This window comes from Strongylocentrotus purpuratus, unplaced genomic scaffold, assembly GCF_000002235.5.
Source record: "Strongylocentrotus purpuratus isolate Spur 01 unplaced genomic scaffold, Spur_5.0 spur5_scaffold_1, whole genome shotgun sequence".
Lineage (NCBI taxonomy): Eukaryota > Metazoa > Echinodermata > Echinoidea > Camarodonta > Strongylocentrotidae > Strongylocentrotus > Strongylocentrotus purpuratus.
In genome coordinates this window covers 30,710,529-30,731,357 of record NW_022145594.1, presented here as the reverse complement: position 1 = coordinate 30,731,357, position 20,829 = coordinate 30,710,529, and the positions used below count along the sequence as shown (strand labels likewise).

Genomic DNA, 20,829 nt, shown 5'->3' with positions numbered 1-20,829 from the left:
TCAATACTCACTAAACAAGAATGAAGATCTAGATCACAGTACTTATTTTAAGCAAATCTACATGTACACACTCTACATACACATTCATGTATAATGCATTCATTTAGTCACAAATGTATTATAACAGTAAGGCAATGTCAAAAATGTGTCTAAATAATCAAAAAAGTGATAGTTTCTTCTTTGTTTTATATTTAATTCTCCAAAGACAAATACATCTATATTTATTAAAATCAGTTACCCGTTTATGGGTATTATACATTCTAAAATAATTGTTATCAACCATTGTTCATGTAGAGGTGTTCGTGGTCTATTGGATAGGTCACTGTATGGACAGGAACCATGAGGTATGGGGTTCGAATCCCTGCCATACGTAGCACTCATGTTGTTTGGCAAGACATTAATCTACATTTGCCAAACTTGTCCTAGGTGAAGTAATATAAGTGGGTACCTGTTAGGATATATTCCTTGAATGCATCACTATGTAGTATGAAGTAAGAAAATGCACTACGTCTGTATAATTTTTCTATCCTCCTGTTGTTTAATGCATATGCCCCATCAACAATTTTTCTGTGCTTTCCATCCTGTACTATCCAAATTCTTAACTTGATCCCTGCACCAAAAAGTATTCCTATCACTAAACCTGAGCTCAAACCTATTTGTAGCCCTTATCCAAATCCTATATTTGACTATATAAAGCCCATTGCATTTGTCACCCAAGCATAGCCATACACATACATGTATATCAGAGCACCCAGTTATATTTGCAGTAATTCAATGAAAACGTGTACTCAGGTAATGTACTTGTATGAATCACTGTTTGTATACATGTAGGTCCACACTGTCGGGCTTAAAAATTTTAGGTCTCCAACATCAGCCTCTTTACATTACGTAGCAGATGCTTTGTGTTCCATGCCAAACCTGACTGACCTACAACTATGGGGAGAGGAGTTCAAGGAGGAGTTCTATTCTACACTGAATGCAAAGGCGTCAACCTTACAGGTGTGTATGTGTGTTTGTACTCTATATCCATGCCATGATGAATTCAGGTACACATGCAGCAGTGGAGATGAATTTAAGGAGTTATGATATTTTAGCAACATGCTGTCAATATTTTGTCAACGTGTTAATTTTTGTATATGACAATGTATAATAGTCTTAGCAGACAAAGGAACAGTATTATAAAAAGAGGGGTTTTCATGTGCAGTGTAAGATACAAAATTCAGATGGCTCGAGTTAAAAATATGATGTTCTGCAAAAAACATCACTTTTAAAGGATTGCCTCAGAAAAGATATTTTGGTTTAATGAAGACTAACTTAAAGTTTTAAGTAAGCTTTTTGGGGGGATGGAGAGTGTCATGTCGCTACTTATGCAGTAAAACAATTTCAGTATAAACAGATTACGGAAGTACTCTAAAGACTAGTGGATACAAATAATTTTGTTTGTAACTTTCATATTTTTAAGTTCAGAGCAATTCATATAGTGGGAATTATATCCTCATGGGTCTGAAAGTAGTATCTTAGTATACTTCAGATTCAATACTCACTAAACAAGAATGAAGATCTAGATCACAGTACTTATTTTAAGCAAATCTACATGTACACACTCTACATACACATTCATGTATAATGCATTCATTTAGTCACAAATGTATTATAACAGTAAGGCAATGTCAAAAATGTGTATAAATAATCAAAAAAGTGATAGTTTCTTCTTTGTTTTATATTTAATTTTCCAAAGACAAATACATCTATATTTATTAAAATCAGTTACCCGTTTATGGGTATTATACATTCTAAAATAATTGTTATCAACCATTGTTCATGTAGAGGTGTTCGTGGTCTATTGGATAGGTCACTGTATGGACAGGAACCATGAGGTATGGGGTTCGAATCCCTGCCATACGTAGCACTCATGTTGTTTGGCAAGACATTAATCTACATTTGCCAAACTTGTCCTAGGTGAAGTAATATAAGTGGGTACCTGTTAGGACATATTCCTTGAATGCATCACTATCTAGTATGAAGTAAGAAAATGCACTACGTCTGTATAATTTTTCTATCCTCCTGTTGTTTAATGCATATGCCCCATCAACAATTTTTCTGTGCTTTCCATCCTGTACTATCCAAATTCTTAACTTGATCCCTGCACCAAAAAGTATTCCTATCACTAAACCTGAGCTCAAACCTATTTGTAGCCCTTATCCAAATCCTATATTTGACTATATAAAGCCCATTGCATTTGTCACCCAAGCATAGCCATACACATACATGTATATCAGAGCACCCAGTTATATTTGCAGTAATTCAATGAAAACGTGTACTCTGGTAATGTACTTGTATGAATCACTGTTTGTATACATGTAGGTCCACACTGTCGGGCTTAAAAATGTTAGGTGTCCAACAACAGCCTCTTCACATTACCTAGCAGATGCTTTGTGTTCCATGCCAAACCTGACTGACCTACAACTATGGGGAAAGGAGTTCAAGGAGGAGTTCTATTCTACACTGAATGCAAAGGCGTCAACCTTACAGGTGTGTATGTGTGTTTGTACTCTATATCCATGCCATGATGAATTCAGGTACACATGCAGCAGTGGAGATGAATTTAAGGAGTTATGATATTTTAGCAACATGCTGTCAATATTTTGTCAACGTGTTAATTTTTGTATATGACAATGTATAATAGTCTTAGCAGACAAAGGAACAGTATTATAAAAAGAGGGGTTTTCATGTGCAGTGTAAGATACAAAATTCAGATGGCTCGAGTTAAAAATATGATGTTCTGCAAAAAACATCACTTTTAAAGGATTGCCTCAGAAAAGATATTTTGGTTTAATGAAGACTAACTTAAAGTTTTTAAGTAAGCTTTTTGGGGGGATGGAGAGTGTCATGTCGCTACTTATGCAGTAGAACAATTTCAGTATAAACAGATTACGGAAGTACTCTAAAGACTAGTGGATACAAATAATTTTGTTTGTAATTTTCATATTTTTAAGTTCAGAGCAATTCATATAGTGGGAATTATATCCTCATGGGTCTGAAAGTAGTATCTTAGTATACTTCAGATTCAATACTCACTAAACAAGAATGAAGATCTAGATCACAGTACTTATTTTAAGCAAATCTACATGTACACACTCCACATACACATTCATGTATAATGCATTCATTTAGTCACAAATGTATTATAACAGTAAGGCAATGTCAAAAATGTGTCTAAATAATCAAAAAAGTGATAGTTTCTTCTTTGTTTTATATTTAATTCTCCAAAGACAAATACATCTCTATTTATTAAAATCAGTTACCCGTTTATGGGTATTATACATTCTAAAATAATTGTTATCAACCATTGTTCATGTAGAGGTGTTCGTGGTCTATTGGATAGGTCACTGTATGGACATGAACCATGAGGTATGGGGTTCGAATCCCTGCCATACGTAGCACTCATGTTGTTTGGCAAGACATTAATCTACATTTGCCAAACTTGTCCTAGGTGAAGTAATATAAGTGGGTACCTGGTAGGATATATTCCTTGAATGCATCACTATGTAGTATGAAGTAAGAAAATGCACTACGTCTGTATAATTTGTCTATCCTCCTGTTGTTTAATGGATATGCCCATCAACAATTTTTCTGTGCTTTCCATCCTGTACTATCCAAGTTCTTAACTTGATCCCTGCACCAAAAAGTATTCCTATCACTAAACCTGAGCTCAAACCTATTTGTAGCCCTTATCCAAATCCTATATTTGACTATATAAAGCCCATTGCATTTGTCACCCAAGCATAGCCATACACATACATGTATATCAGAGCACCCAGTTATATTTGCAGTAATTATAATGAAAACGTGTACTCTGGTAATGTAGTTGTATGAATCACTGTTTGTATACATGTAGGTCCAAACTGTCTTGCTTGGAGGTGTTAGGTGTCCAACATCAGCCTCTTTACATTACCTAGCAGATGCTTTGTGTTCCATGCCAAACCTGACTGACCTGACACTTTGGGGAAAGGATTTCCAGGAGTTCTGTTCTACACTGAGTGTAAAGGCGTCAACCTTACAGGTATGTATGTGTGTTTGTACTCTTTATCCATGCCATGATGAATTCAGGTACACATGCAGCATTGGAGTTGAGTTTAAGGAGTTTTTATGCCTCAGTTACGAAGTAGCCGGAGGCATTATGTTTTCGGGTTGTCCGTCCGTCTGTACACACGTCTATATGTACGTACGTCCCGTTCTCGTGATCACGTTATCTGAAGAACCGATTGATGGATTCCTGCCAAACTTTGGTCATGTATGTATCTTGCAGAGCCGATGAACTGATTAGATTTTGGGGTCACGAGGTCAAAGGTCAAAGGTCACAGGGCTCATTATGTATGCAAAAACAGCTCGTGATCGCGTTATCTGAAGAACCGATTGATGGATTCCTGCCAAACTTTGGTCATGTATGTATCTTGCAGAGCCAATGAAATGATTAGATTTTGGGGTCGCGAGGTCAAAGGTCAAAGGTCACAGGGCTCATTATGTATGCAAAAACAGCTCGTGACCACGTTATCTGAAGAACCGATTGATGGATTCCTGCCAAACTTAAGTCATGTATGTATCTTGCAGAGCCAAGGAACTGATTAGATTTTGGGGTCACGAGGTCAAAGGTCAAAGGTCACAGGGCTCATTATCTATGCAAAAACAGCTCGTGATCGCATTATCTCAAGAACCGATCGATGGATTCCTGCCAAAATTAGGTCATGTATGTTACTTGCAGAGCCGATGAACCGATTAGATTTTGGGGTCACGAGGTCAAAGGTCAAAGGCCACAGCGCACATTATGTATACAAAAACAGCTTGTGATCGCGTTATCTCAAGAGCCGATTGATGGATTCCTGCCAAAATTAGGTCATGTATGTTACTTGCAGAGCCAATGAACTGAGTAGATTCTTGGTTTATAAGGTCAAAGGTCAAAGGTCATGGGCTCATTATGTATGCAAAAATAGCTTGTGAACGCATTCTCATTAGAACTGACAGATGGATTACTATTTAACTCAGGACATCTTGCAGAGCCAATGAACTGAGTAGATTTTAGGGTCATGAGGTCAAAGATCAAAGGGTCATATATGTATATGAGAAATTGCTTGTAATCACGATATTCTGAGAACCTGTTAAGGAATTACAATTGAACTTGAATTCGAAAAATTTCTTCTGTTTTGGTTTGTAATATTGCTCTATGACGGAGGCATCATTTTCGACTGCGCGCAGCGCGCAGTCGAATTCCATCTATTTTTTTGGGGGGGGGGGGGAGAGTGTTGTGTTACTAGTTACGCAATAATACAATTTCAGTATAAACAGATCACTGAAGTACTCTAAAGACTAATAGATACAAATAGTTCAAATCAATTCATAAGGTTTGAATAATGTCATCATGGGTCTGAGAGTATACGTCAGATTGAATAGTCACTAAACAAGGATGGAGATCTTGATCACAGTGTACTTATTTTAAGCACAGTTTTTGTTTTTGTTCTTGATGTTTTGGACAGGTGCATGATAAGGGAGGAGGTGTCAGCATAAAGTTCTGTTGAAATATTGACCAGTTCAATCAACATAGCTTTTTTGTATGTGTGTGTATTTGGTGGGGAGGGGCGGTGTATAAGAGGTGTCAGTGTAACAAGGACACTAAGTCTATATGCCAGAGAGAGTACTGACCTGGTATGTACATGTATGGTATAGTATTTCAGCCAGACTTGAATGGAGGAAAACTACATGAATCACTATCACCAAGCATGCCCATACATTTCTTTTCAGGATTCTTTTCCTCAAATCAGTAATGGAAATTTCATGTTCAATGGAGAGTACCAAGCGGATTTTGATTCATTCCTGCAGTCACTCACTGACTTTTGACGGTAAGTGAACTATTAAACATAATGAAGTACAAATTAATTTTATTGCTATACAACTTACTCCTAGATCCTAATCAAATGATTGGTTAAGCAGGGTCATGTATGATTCCTTTACTGTGAATATCACATGTTTTTCCATGAAAAGCATACTATAGTTTCTAGTACTATTTAACGATCTTTCCACAGCAGGGCATGTATAGTTTATATGCTTTATATACTGTGTGTGGATTAATACATGTATATCACTGTGCATTGATGCTTGTAGAGGTAAGATTCAAGATTCAAGATTCAAGATTCAAGATTTTATTGTCCATAATATAATACAGAAATTTGTTTTCCATTGGTATAACATGTAATACATAAAACATGTGCTGAAAACCAGAAGGGCGTCAAGACTCTATAAGAAAAAGTCTATGAGCAGGTACGGTCCTCCGGCTTTCAGCACAAAACATGACAAGACAGTTATATGACTTATACATAGCAAGAATTTTAAATACAATTCTAAATCACATCATGAATAAATTCAGGTATGAATATAGATGTGAAGATGAAAGTAGAATAGGAGCAGCATCACAATCGAAATATGAGCAGTAAGTGCCCCTATCCCTGTGCGCGCGCTAAATTAAGCCTATAAAACTTGGGTTTATTTATCAACGATGATTACTAAGAACAATCTTGAAAGTCTCTTTAAATCAAATAACAAGGATCTAGGATATTTTTCGTATAAAAAAAATGATGGATGTTTTATTCGTTCATTACAGGATCTATCTGCTCTTGTTGAGGCCGGCTAGGCACCTATCCTATTCAGCCTGACGGCTGTGAACAATATATACAAGTGTCCCCAATAAACATATGTTTTAGTTTTCTTGGGTTGTATTCTGTGCACTATACTTTATTACGTCTGCTACATTCAAAAAGTGAAAATTATGTTAGTTATCATTAATTGAGGTTGCATGGAATGGGTCTAATTGTAGGTGTTGGTGCAGATTTATCTCTAAACTGTACAAATACATAGCCAGCTTTACATAGAAATTCTCGCTATCGCCAATATGCCCAAAATGCACAGATGAAGCCTCTCTGAAGTAACTTTGAGCCGATGTACATAGGTACGTCTCTGAAAGCTACATTTAGGTTCTTTATTTTTGGTAACGGCAGCAATGACAAACAAGAGAAAGATCCTCCAAATCTTATCGATGTCTAGATTAAAACAATGGAAGGACCTTCTTGAAACTTCAAGAAAATGACGGGCTTAACTTTAGAATATCCCACCAGAATGGAGTGTGTCCATTGGTCGTCTAAAAAGCCAATGAACCCTTTAATGTAGTTACATCCTTTAATATTTCAGACAAGGTTTCACTCTTGCCAATGAACATAACCAAAGAAAGGTGACATTATTATTTCTACGCTTCTACTTGCTCTTTCCAATCACACCACCAAATATGTTAATTTTAGTATGTGTAAAATATTTTCATACGTTTTTACGTAATGATCCAGTCTTGAAATCTTTGAGAATCGTGACAAATCACTGTGAGTACTGTCAGAAAATAAAGTACACACACACACAATCACACCTGGTGTGCACAGCACAGCTGTGCGAAATAGACCGGAAGTGACTTGGTCACCAAACTATACTAGATTGCATTTGAAACGGGGCCTAGATGTAACATGCTGGTATTTGTAATATATTGGTGATATCAAGAAATAATCAACGATTTTTCTTATTTATCTTTATTTATCTTTATGTAACAGGAAACAGTTTTTCACTAGCATAACAATTTTAGAATACCACCTCAGGCTTCTGGTGCCTAGGCCCTGTAACATTGAAAGTTACCATTAATATTATCCCAAATCTTGTTTGTACATGCATCTCCTTCAATAAATTGGAACATAATAAATAATAGCAACTTACCACTGCCTTTATGTTACAAGTAAATACAATGATTAATAAGAAAAAATTAATTTCAGCAAAACAGATTTTTACAATTGATTGGATTGTTAGTCACTTCATATTACAGGGCAAAGAACCTATCCCCCCCCCAAAAAAAAAACAAACACCTATATTTCATCTTCTTTCCTCAACATCAATTCAGGAGAAAGCGGTTGGCTCAGACCTGAAAGACATGTTAAATCGCCTCTTCGATGGTGAGAATGACCTATGATGCACATCACAGCAATCAGAATACCTTCGAGGGCCACACAATGGCAGTGTACAACCATCCAGATCGCACAGCTAGATTATGTGCTGCTCGATCGTATAAAACTATCTCCAAGACGGTTGTACGACACTTGCTACTGTGACAGTTGTTCTGCGTCGGTTTCCTACACTAACCAAAATTCCAACTTCAACCTCAGACCTTACATATTACTTTAAAGATAAAGTTATAATATATAACAAGAGTAAATGAAGCAGCAACCATGTTGTACTCAATTGTATGCATTCTGTTCAGGTTCACACAAGTTGGGTATACACAGTTGGGCCCCGAAAGTTTACATGCACCTGGAAAAACTCATTTTACTCAAATTTTCTCAGCTGCACTCATTCCTATCTGGAGTCACTTATCTCAGAGTGACTAGTGATGTACTATATATATATATTAAACAGATACCATATTTGTCTATCTTCCTGAAGAGAAAAGTTGGCAGGAATGTATGTACAATTCAGGGATTATTCCAGTACTTGATTATGTTTTTGTTTTTTCTTTGTCTTCTTCTATTTTTAACTATCAGTAGATGTGTACCAAGTTTTGTGTGCCTTATGCTTTGTATATACTATGAACAGAGACATAATTTGTCTATCTTCCTGAAGTGAAAATTTGGCAGGAATGAGTGAAATAGTGATAATGTATACCAGGCCCAACTGGACATGTATGTACAATTCAGGGATTATTCCAGTACTTGATAATGTTTGTTTTTCTTTGTCTTCTTCTATTTTTAACTATCAGTAGATGTGTACCAAGTTTTGTGTGCCTTATGCTTTGTATATACTATAAACAGAGACATAATTTGTCTATCTTCCTGAAGTGAAAATTTGGCAGGAATGAGTGAAATAGTGATAATGTATACCAGGCCCTACTGGACATGTATGTACAATTCAGGGGTTATTCCATTACTTGATAATGTTTGTTTTTCTTTGTCTTCTTCTATTTCAACTATCAGTAGATATGTACCAAGTTTTGTGTGCCTTAATGCTTTGTATATGCTATAAACAGAGACGAAATTTGTCTAATTTCCTGAAGTGAAAATTTGGCAGGAATGAGTGAAGTAGTTTCTATCTGGCCCAACTCTACATGTATGTACATCTACAATTCAGGGATTTTTTTCAGTACTTGATGTTTTTGTTTTTTCTTCAAGTCATCTTCTTCCTTTTTTAACTATCAGTAGATGTGTACCAAATTTTGAATGCCTTATGCGTTGTATATACTATAAACAGAAATAGAATTTGTCTATCTTCCTGAAGATAAAAGTTGACGGGAATGAGTGATATTTATATTTAATTCAGGGATTATTCCAGTACTTAATAGGATTGTTGTTGTTTTTCTTCTTCCGTTCGTTTTAACTATCAGGCCTCTGATTAGATGTGTACCAAGTTTTGTGTACCTTATGCTGAAGGCCTTATCGTTTGATCTTATAGTTTTCAAGTTTACAACCTTGTATTTATATGATATGCAAAGAATACCAAATTAACTGAAATTGAAATTTCATTACATTTGAAATATGTTCATAACAATCATGTTTGTGCTTACCATGTTTATGTGTACGGAGTATGTGCCAAAGATTAAAGTATTTCTTGTATTTCTTATTCTGAATCTGAATTTAGTATTTATTAATAAGGTTTGAATCCTGAGGGAGAGTGGGTGGGAGGAAGGGGAGGACGGGAGAGGGAGAGATTAGAGTGGAAGATAGAGGGAGGAAAGAGAGTGAGGGGAGGATCAAGGGAGGAAGGGAGAGAGAGAGATGAGGTGCATGAGAGTGGAAGATAGAGGGAGGGAAGAGGGTGAGGGGAGGATCAAGGGAGGAAGGGAGAGAGAGAGATGAGGTGCATGAGAGTGGGAGATAGAGGGAGGGAAGAGGATGTATAGATGTGTAGGGAAAGAGATGGAGGGGGTATCAATTTACAGTGAATGAGAGAAGAAAGGGGAGGTTTAGAGCATATGATACGAGCGTTGGAGATGTAGAGATTAGAGATGGATAGCCAGTGTAAATATCATATCCTTAATACAGGAGTTACATACTAGTTATACTTAGGAGGCTTAAAATGACAATAGTTACAACCAGGTTATGTGCTCTAAGAGAGCGCTATCAAAGCTCTTCATTTACTACATGTATTTTCACTGTTACAAGTCTACCACAAGGTGGCGCTATTTCACTGTTGACTTCAGGATACATTGACTCATCTCGTTACAGCCAGTATGTACCAGTAAGAGGGAAGAAGGAGAGAAAGAGGGGAGGCTGTAGAGATGTTCAAGTAGATAGCTAAATAGACAATGGGACAAGCTTGAAAGATAGATTTAGAGCATAAGAGAGGTAGAGATATAGATCAAGATGGATAGAGATGGATAGCGAAACAGGGAAAGAAAAATGAGAAACAGGGAGAGAAAGGAGGAGTATGTTAGAAGTTTTTTTTTTTGGGGGGGGGGGTGGGGGTTGGTACATTCAATGGTAGTGAAGTGGAAGATATGGTACAGGAAAGAGCGAGCAGTTTCTTTAAAATGACGTTGAGTGTAATACAACAGAGATCAGTGCGTGTTTAGCGGGGCATTGCGTGTTGGGGATCAAATCATTGTATTACGTCGTCGTCGGGCTGGTGTGTGTATACTATAGATTGAAGTATTTTGTCTCATACACTCGAAATTCTCTTCAAATCTTCAAATGCAAATCTAGATTTAATGAAATTGTGGTTCAGAGGCATCAGAGCGAATGTTTTCTAACAGTGTCACGAAATTTGTTTTTATAAACGTATGATACATGTATAAATATATAGATTTTTTTTGTTTTGTTCAAGTTCACGGTTGGGAATTGGCAAACATTATATGCCAGGAAAAGTTTCTGGTTGTACAATACACGAAAGAGAAGAAAAAAAATATCATAGCTCTAAATGTTATGTACGTGTAACCAGATTCCCTTTTCTTTGTTTACATTGTGCAACTGGAAACAAAAGCCACTTCAAGATAATATCAACAGTCTCTGCAATGGGATTCCCAAAATATGCCAATCAAATATGTTCGCTGCTACTAGCTCAGATGAGGTTATATTGTATCACTAACTTAGTCGAAACCAAGAGTAACGAACTATTCCGAAACATGCAACAAAAGACAGTTGAGGACCTTCAATGTATTCAAGGAAAATCCAACATCAATAGTAAGTTGCTCAAAGGGAAGGTAGAATTTGTTTTGATGCAATTAATTAGAACAATATGAAAGTTATGATTTGTTACTGATCGAGGCTGGATTTCTCTTCATTATGTTTTATCACCCTCATAATACACATCAATTTTCTTCAGGGTTCCCACAGAAATTTGAGAACAAAATTTCATGACTTTCCATAACTTTCCAGTACCCATTTTCGCCTTTTTCCATGACCAGATAAGTACCATTTTGGTGTGGGTAACTATATTGCGGCATCCAAGCGGCATACACGTTTGTCAGTTCAAACTGGAAGGCCATAGCCATATACGACCCACACCCATGATAAATTCCAATGACTTTTCATGACTTTGGAAGCTATTTTCTTCTTTATTTTCATGAATTTTCCAGAACTTTTTTTATGTCATGACTTTTCACGTTTCTCCATGACCGTAGGAACCCTACATCGTGGTGTGACCTGTATGTCACGAGTTGAGAGTTATTGTTCCAAATGGAGAATTACCACACAAATGATGTTTGGTTTATTCCTTTTTATCAAATAGTCTTTTTATTCACACTTCACTACAACAGTTTTATGAAGTACAACATTACAAAGAAGCTATTTACATACATATACATCACTTTATTAATTTGCATTATGTTAAACCTAGATATTCACAACTATAGTTCCATTATCCAATATTTGATTGATATATCATTGAATAACAACATATCTTACTGCCACTCCATGATACCTACTACCAGAATATAGTTATCTACTATGGCTCTTTCAAGAATCTTGGTGCATGAGCATGAAAATAAAATTGATAAATTCATCACTTTTTAGGAAACTAGGCATCTTTTCACAAAACAGCTCAAGTACAAGCTCATCAACGTCCCGATTGAAACGCTTGTTCCAGCACAATTCGATGGGATGTTGCTGAACTTGTACTGAAGATAGTTTTGTGAAATGATGCCCTATGTTTTTTTTTTTAATGATTTACCATTCGTAAAGTTCTTATTGCAGCAAAGCAGCTTGAATTCAGTGAAAATCTAAGCTCAAATGTGTCATTACTCATCCTGCTTTCTGATTGGTCAGTTCCAAAGGAAAGCCATGAATACGTGAATGTAACATGCTTGGAAAACAATCTGAAATAGATATTTGAAAGCCATAGCTTCATTGGTTGGCTTGGCTTATTTTACTCTCTGAAATTAACATGCAACTTTTTTGAAGTTTTGATCTAGTGAATGGAACCGAGTAAATCTATGAACAAATACAAATAAAATGATGGGGGGAATAAAACATATACATTTTTAGAATTGAACTTTTCATTTGTTTTCTCATCTTCATCTTTGCCTGAAGAAGGTTTTGCACGACAAATAAATTATGCCACAGATATGACGCCGTATAGACCGCCCTTTTTTTAATGTGTAAATAAATGGTAACTGCATACAAACCAGATCCTGCACGTCTTCACTGAGCTCTGTGTTATAAGAAACAGAAATGTGAAGCATATTACACTCAACATCAGCATAAACAACGCCACGGTTTTGCCGCATCATAATATATCTGAAGGAGATTTAGGATGGCAATTAACTATTTCATGCCCATCACACGTTGCTAATCAAGAAAGGTTTGTGTTAGAATATTTTGCACTGAGAGCCAGAAAGGTATGTACCTGATCGATACAAATTGACATCGAATCAAATCAGATATGAGTGAAATTACAAATTCTCCCCCTCCCCCCCCCCCCCCCTTTTTTTTCTTCTTCTCTTGTACACTATTTGTGATACATTCTCCTGCTGCGATAATGAACTGTCCAAAAATAAAAGCTTGGAGATACTATACAGTTTTATACGTATATTTTATAACGCTTGTCTTTATTTAATACATTGTGTTTGATTTATACGGAAACGGCAAGCAATTAGCGATCGAGATAGAGGGGGGAGGGCTATGAAATAAGGGTGGAGGAAGATGATAAGAATATTTGGAATGAGAGGGTGAGGGTATATGAGAGAGATTACGATGACGACGATGATGATGATGATAGTGATTGCATTGATCATGATAATGGTGATAATGACGATGCTACTGAGGATTATATACTTTAAGATGATATTATGATGATGCCAATTATGGTGATGGTGATGGTGATAATGAAGATGATGGGGAGTATCATAATGATGTCAATGGTGATGATGGTGATGATGATGATGATGATGACAGTAGTAACTATTTCACAAATTCTCATCAACTAAATTGTTGATTGCGGGTTTTCTGAACTCGGATGTAATTAATGCACCAATTAAAGCAAGTTTTGCGTTCCAATCAGCTCTCCTGGAAAACTCGGCCACGATTTCCACCGAATCCGAGTTGACTTAAGACGGAGCCGATATATACCCGGATCCAAAGAAATTGTATCTATTTTACTGACGTAGAGCAATAGATAAAGGAGTGAGCGTTTTACCTTAAGGCGAGAGTATAGCCGCGCTTTTATTGATTTGTGAAATAAGACATGAGACCGAACCCCCCCCCTAAATTCTGATTTAGAGCCCAGGGGCCTGTTTCATAAAACATACTATCAATAACATGCAGGCCTGATAATTTCCGATTTAAATCGGTTTCCCGATTATTATTTTGTCCCCGATTTTTTGTCCCCGATTCCCCCTCCCTATCTTACCCCTATTTTCCCCTTTTTTGCCCCAATTTTCTTACTTACAAGGGGGGGGGGGGGTTAAGGAGTCCAACCCCCATGATAATCTGAATTTTGCGGGGATTGGATACCCCCTTTGTTTTGATCGATAACAATTTGTATATTTTGATTCCTTGTCTGACATCAGACTTTGGGTTTTTAGGAAATTAAACATGGTATGGCTGAAGGAGAAAGAAAGGAGTTTACATAACTTATTGGAGTAAGAAGATCCTCTGCACGCTCTGATGGCTTTTATCGTTGTACCTGGTGAGTTATACGTAACTTTGCCATGATCATGTAAGGAGCGAAATGTATTTATATTTCTTTTAATATTTTTTTTCGTTAATTATATTTAGGCCTTAAAACTAAAGTTTTATTTTGTATTTATATTATTTCATGTTCACCTTCTCTCTCTCTCGGAGTATTTATATTATTTCATGTTCACCTTCTCTCTCTCTCGGAGAAGTAGGAAAGGAAAAGTATGGTTTAGCACTGGACAGTTAACCTTTCAGAAGCGGATCTAGAGGGGGGTTGGGGGGGGTTGCAACCCCCCCCCCCCCTTGGGCGGCCCAAAAAAAAAAAAGGAAAAAAAAGGAAAAAAAAAGAAAAAAAAAGAAAAAAAGAAAGAAAAAAGAACGCACGCTGGAGAGAAACCCTTTCAAGTGCAAATATTGTGAGAAGATATTCAACTCATCTGGTAACTTAACCAAACACATGATAACTCTGGATATAACTATGTATTAAACTGTTACTTGATTTAAAAAGACGTTATCATGCACTGCTTTTTATGGTCTCCATTGTGTTAATAGATGCCAGGAAAACATCACTTACGGGGTTCAAATAAACACCCCCCAAAAAATCGGCTCGCCGCTTCGCGGCTCGTGGACGATGCTCCGCATCGTCATTATTTTGGTCAAACCCCCCCCTTAGCGAAAAGCTAGATCCGCCCCTGCCTTTATTAATTAATACCCGCACCCTGTTCATGGTCGACATCTAAATTATTGTCCACACCATCGATTGAACAGAAGCTGTGAAACTCACTGAATCAATATTTGAACCAGAAAAAAGGAAACAGCGCCATTTAATCATCATTGCTGAATAACTCGGAAAAATAGACCAGTTCACGGTAAACACTAACACATTACTGCAATGACCCCGAATATCCACAGATCTTCAAAACATGAAGAGGTCCCATTTTGTACATTTTGAAATAATCACACCTACAGCGATGGAGGTGCTACATAAATAGCCTTTGTTTCCCTTTTTCAAAGAATGCTTCCACCTGTGTTTCATGGAGTGCTTAAATAAATGATGATTACATAACTTTCATGTGCACGTATCCAAGTATTTCGATCGTCTCCGTGTATTTCACAATTTTGTCTGCAATGACCTTTATCTGCTCATGCTCAGAGCAGGGAGGTGTTTTTAACTCTCATATCCCTGCTCAGACTGCAACCGTGAACTGGCTTTTTACAACAACAAAAGGAGGGGAAGTATTCAACGGGAATCCATATAACAGGGCGGATGAAACCAGCGGCAAGGGAGTGGGCCAATTCAATAGGAGGCCAAATTCTTGAGAAAATATTTAGCGGCGAATAAGCGGGGGGGGGGGGGGGGTAAGGAGGATATTTTTCTCAACAGAGGGGGCGGGGGCCCGGGCGCCCTGCCCCTAGATCCACCACTTTTTTCTATAGGGGGTACGTACTCCAGATGAGTAATAGAGATACCCCTGAAAGGAGGGGAAAAATTGTCATTGACTCGAGAAGCATGGGGAGGCGCATCTTTGCACCACATAATTCCTATTTAATTTACAACATACAATTCCAATCTACAACATAATAAAGAATTTAGGAAAACTAGGGGGAAATGCACATACAAACCGGCAGTCAGATGTGAAGAAAATGATTAAGATTGTGACCAATGACCATAACTCGTAAATACTCGATTGCAACAAACCTGTCTTTGTTCTCATTCAGCTCATTTCAACTCATTTCTACACAACAACCGCATATTGGCATAGGCCATAAAATGGGGATTCCCAATGAGGTAATTATAAGAGCGCGCGCGCTCGCTCGATACATGTAGGGCGTGGCCGTGGACATTACTTGATGAGGTAATCCCTGAAGCAGCTTTTCCAAGCTATACTGGGATGGGATGTGTTGTGACAGCAGGTGAAGGTGCAGACAACAAAAGGGTGTACAATTGCTTTATACAATAAAATAGTGACGTGCAAGTAAAAATAATCATGCTGCTATATGGTTTACAGCATTCTGGAACCTACAGGAGGTTCCAACCCTCTGATGACAGGGAGGGCGGTCATCTGGAAAGCAGCAACTGTTGGGGCAGTAACTGCAGTGAATGGTAGTTGATTCCAGATGCGAATGGTGCGGGGGTAAAATGAGTACTTGTAGGAGTCGATTGTTGCCTCAGGAACAGAGAGCTTGAGTGTGTGGTCTCTTCTGCTGATGTATGTAGCTTTGGTTATGAGGTGAGGAAGACAAATGTTGACTAGCTGGTGGTGTATTTTAAAGAGCATGGTGCTTTGTGCTAGAAGACGACGTGTGTGCAGTTTATCCCATCCCAGCTGGGAAACAAGCCCTGTAGCTGACGTGGATCTTCGGTAGTCGCGGAAGACAAAACGAGCAGCTGTTTTCTGTACCCTTTCCAGACCTTCGGCAGCACCAGAAGTGTGGGGGTTCCAGGCTTCAGCGCCATACTCTAGCTGCGGTCGAACCAGGGCTGTGTATGCTCTTGACTTCACATCCTTGGTGCATGGTGACAGGGTTCTCCGCAGCAACCCAAGGGTTTTGTTGGCCTTGTTCAGTAGGAGTTGGCAGTGTGTATTCCATCGAAGGTCCTTGGTTACAGTTACCCCGAGATACTTGTACTTGTCTATCCTGGGTATTATCTCGTCGGAAATCTGGTAGTCATACTGTATTGGTGTTCTTTTCCTCGTGATGGTAAGGGAGGCACACTTCTTGACATTGAAAGCCATGAACCATTTCGCTGACCAGTCAGACAAGGTTTGAAGGTCTTGCTGAAGGATGGAGGTGTCATTCTTAGTGTGAATTTCTCTGTAGATCACACTATCGTCAGCAAAAAGGCGCATCTTGGACTGTATATTTGCAGTGATGTCGTTGATGTACAGCAAAAAGAGGGCTGGTACGATCACTGAACCTTGAGGTACCCCAGAGGTAACAGGCATCCAAGATGACCGAGAGCCCTTGACAACAACTGCTTGCTGCCTGTTGGAAAGTAGCGACATAGTCCAATGTAATGTGTCTCCTCTTATGCCATAATGCTCGAGCTTGGTCTGCAAGTGGCGATGAGGTACTCGGTCGAAAGCTTTCTGGAAGTCAAGGAAGATGACATCTGTTTGGCCTCTGCATTGTAAGGTGTGTGCCCAATCCTGGGTAGCAGAGATGAGTTGTGTGGTGGTGGAAAGTTTCTGCCGAAATCCATGTTGGTCATCTACCAGGATGTTGTTGGCAGCTACATCATGCATAGACAAGTCAAGTATATAGTGGCATTACGTGCGCAACGATCCCAATGTCGTAGTTATTGCGTCGTATTTTCAGCTAATTTCTCACTATTGACGTAGAATCTTGATTTTCATCATCCAAGCTTCATGCCCAGGCTGAAGACAGAAATGACACTTTCGTGAAATAGGAAACCACCAGTCCGCATTCACTCTAGATCTGATCCGATCGCACAGCGCAGGAGCGCTGTGCATTGCATCACACGCATTTGTTCCTGGCTTCCCACCACCCCATAAACACTACACATAGATCTACAGTACTTGTGCATGCGGACGAACGAGTGTAGTTTCCAAAACCTCGATGTAGCTGTAGCCTGTAGCCACAGAAAATTACCACCTGGTAAGTATGGGGACATCTTTCTTAAACTTTTTTTCGTCTATGGCTGATCGTCAATGAAACGGAGTTAAGTCTTTTGTCAATTCTGTTTGTTGCTACGGCAGGCAGCCAGTGAAAACGAATTTGCTTAATAAAATTATAGAAATGCAAGTATTTAATTTAAACAAACGTAAGATTTTTATTCCCACTCCAGCAAAGCATAGAGAGTCAATGCTAATGCATATTGATATATGCACTGCACTACGTGTTAATAGGCAGCATTTGAATACATGGATATAATACTAGTAGTCAATACACTCACAACACTAAAATGCACACAATCATGCCGATGCGGCTGATTGGCAAGTTTGACAGTAGACTCACAATATGAATTTTTAAGTTACTCTTTCCAACATTGTTAAGTTGAAAAGATTGTATTTTACTGCCAAATAGATGTCATCAATTGTTACAGTGGTGTTTGAAATGTTGAGAATCAATAGCACAGCTTTTAATACACAGCCAGGACAGTAATGTATGTGTGGTTATTCCATAGAGATATACTTAATAACACTAGAGGGCGTACTCGCTCAAATTGCTGTGTTGCCCTGGAGCGGTGGCCGCCATTACTAAGGAGGGCAGAAAAACGAACGACCCAACAAGATACTGTGCACAACATACGTGGAAAAATTTGGAGAAGCCAGGTTCGTGCGATGCATTTGGATGTTCGAACCGAAGAAAGAAAGGGAACTGCCTAATAGTTCACAAGTAAGTTCTTCTTAATGTTATGTTGATTAATAAGGAGATTTTGGAGCTAAAAATGTAGTTTATGCAGTGACTGTAGTCTGTACCCGGCACGGGTTGTCTCATGACAAGCCACCGCAGCTCCTGCAGCAGCGGAGCGCGCCAGTCCACGCCCGCCTGGCTGGGGCAGGCATGGGTTAAGGTTCTGGGGACGGTGATGGGAAAATTCTGCTGCGCTGGAGTCGCTCGCAACTCCAAGAGCCAGAGAGTCCAACTCGGAAATACAACTCCATGAGTTTGATTCTATTAAATAAAATGATATAATTAATTTTATCTTATCTAATTTCAAGATAAAAATCAAATGTCAACTTCTGACTTTATATTTTATTTTTAACTAGTCTATATCTAGGCTAGACTCTAGATCTAAACTCTAGTCTCTAATTTCTAAAGCCTGAAAGGCAAAGCCAGGCTAGACAGAAATAACCGTCTGATATGGGTCATTTCTTTAATAAAACTGACATTTGTTGACATTCCCCATAATATAATCAGAGGTCTAGTGCCAGCCAGACGCAGTCTCATTAGAACAACCGACGATATAGAGAGACTGAAGCTTTTGGTCTAAGCCAGGCTAGCCTGCCATATTTCACATCACAGGAGTTATCCAACTACCTTAATCTAGCCTAAAAATCCCACCGCACACTACACTATTTCTATCAAATAACATTATTTTATTTATTTGGCTGGAAGCTGCTTTCAGTTTCAGTCTTAAAAATCACATGAAATAGCATGAATAGTAGAACAATTGTCATGTTATGAGAAAAAACTCATTATTGTTTCCATTTGCTTTATTGTAATGCAGGAATACACCCAAGAGAGGAAAGGATGTTACACACCACATCTCCTTCCTAGAGCTGTGCCTACTGTCTTTCCTGGACGTCCTCCCTATAACCAGACCCATGGCTCAAGACTCCCAGCAAAACCATGTACAACATCCGAAAGTGTTCCCGTGCCTCCAAAGAAACCCTATGACATTACAAAAGAACATGACTATTCTTTTTCTGTCTGAGTTGATTAGAAACTGAATATAACCAGACAGCAAGTGCAGGATGCCAAGAAAAAAAAAAGTGGTGAAACAAGGTAAACAGGAAAGATGGAAAAACCAGGACTCTCTTGCAGGAAGTCCACGAAAGCAAGCTCATTAGCCAGGATCAGCTTGACCTACTTCAACACAACTTTGGAGAGAACGCATTTTCAGGAAAAAAAACCAAAACATAGAACTTCATTCGTACAAACTACAAAGACAGATCGGTCTTTTATATTTTGCCTCTTGTCTGCATAGCTTATCCACTCGATGATTGACTGTGAAGCCGTTTAAAACTGGAGAGAGCTTTCAATAATCTTTTAAAATAACAGAACAATCTGAGACTTTTGTTCTGTGTAATGAAATAAAATTCTTGGGACACATTGTCATTGTGACAGTTGCACAACCTAACCATAATTTTCTGTTTGTTAACTTTACACGAAGGCAAACTAAAGAGGAACTTAGAAGAGTTGATTAAATTAGGGGTTAAACAAAATGTACCTGAATTTTGAGTTGTTGTGAGGTACACTGTATTTGAATATTTACTCTATAAGCTTCATAATTGTACCTGCAATATCTGATTCAGTTGCTATAATTTTTGCAAATTATTTGCACTCTACATGTGCTTCGATTCTGCAGGTACAGTATGGATAACCTGAGATAAACATGTAGACCTTTTTTATAACATTGTCTGGATTGTTCTCAACCAAGTGATTTACATCATTAAAGATGAAAAGCAAGAAATTCACATCAAGTGAGCCCATTTTCAATAAACGAGAAGAATTCACAGATGTGTGGCAATTGAAAAGCTTGTGTAATGCACAGTTGCACACCATATACACACCCGTAGATCGTTTTGTACATAGGTTTGAATTTTGTTCCAAAATGGAAAACTGCATTTGAAGAGATTTGATAACAGAACAATTATATGGAATAATGTCACTAGATGTAAACCCATAAGATTGTGCACTCTTTGGCTTGTTGTATCTACTGTGTACATTTGAGGGTAATCAGTTTCAAATTTATTACTATACCTGATGAATAATGATGTCAAAAGACCATGTTACTATGAGGTTTTACTGAATAGTGTAGTGCAGTATCCTGAGATGTAAGTCTCATCAATTAGAGTTCTTCATAGCTATACAGGTGACTTGGAATACATATGCTCAATTACTTTTTCTGGTTTGCATTTATTACTCGATGAAATGTCTTTGTATTATTAGTAAA

The 20,829-nt window shown here is 38.0% G+C and overlaps 1 protein-coding gene and 1 long non-coding RNA gene across 3 annotated transcripts in view; both read left to right on the top strand.

Moving 5' to 3' along the window:
• The first annotated feature begins 2,379 nt into the window (after positions 1–2,379).
• On the top strand, positions 2,380–9,227 carry LOC115921033. The gene is made up of 3 exons (XR_004062705.1): positions 2,380–2,532; positions 5,797–5,894; positions 7,982–9,227. It is a non-coding gene; the product is annotated as an uncharacterized LOC115921033 (long non-coding RNA).
• An 8,496-nt stretch (positions 9,228–17,723) lies between these two features.
• The window catches only part of LOC105439790, a 58,389-nt gene continuing 55,283 nt past the window's right edge, over positions 17,724–20,829 (top strand). For both annotated transcript variants that reach the window (XM_030978032.1, XM_030978030.1), the window contains exon 1: positions 17,724–17,804. The gene's annotated coding sequence lies outside the window, so the exon portion shown is untranslated. The remainder of the gene's footprint in view (positions 17,805–20,829) is intronic.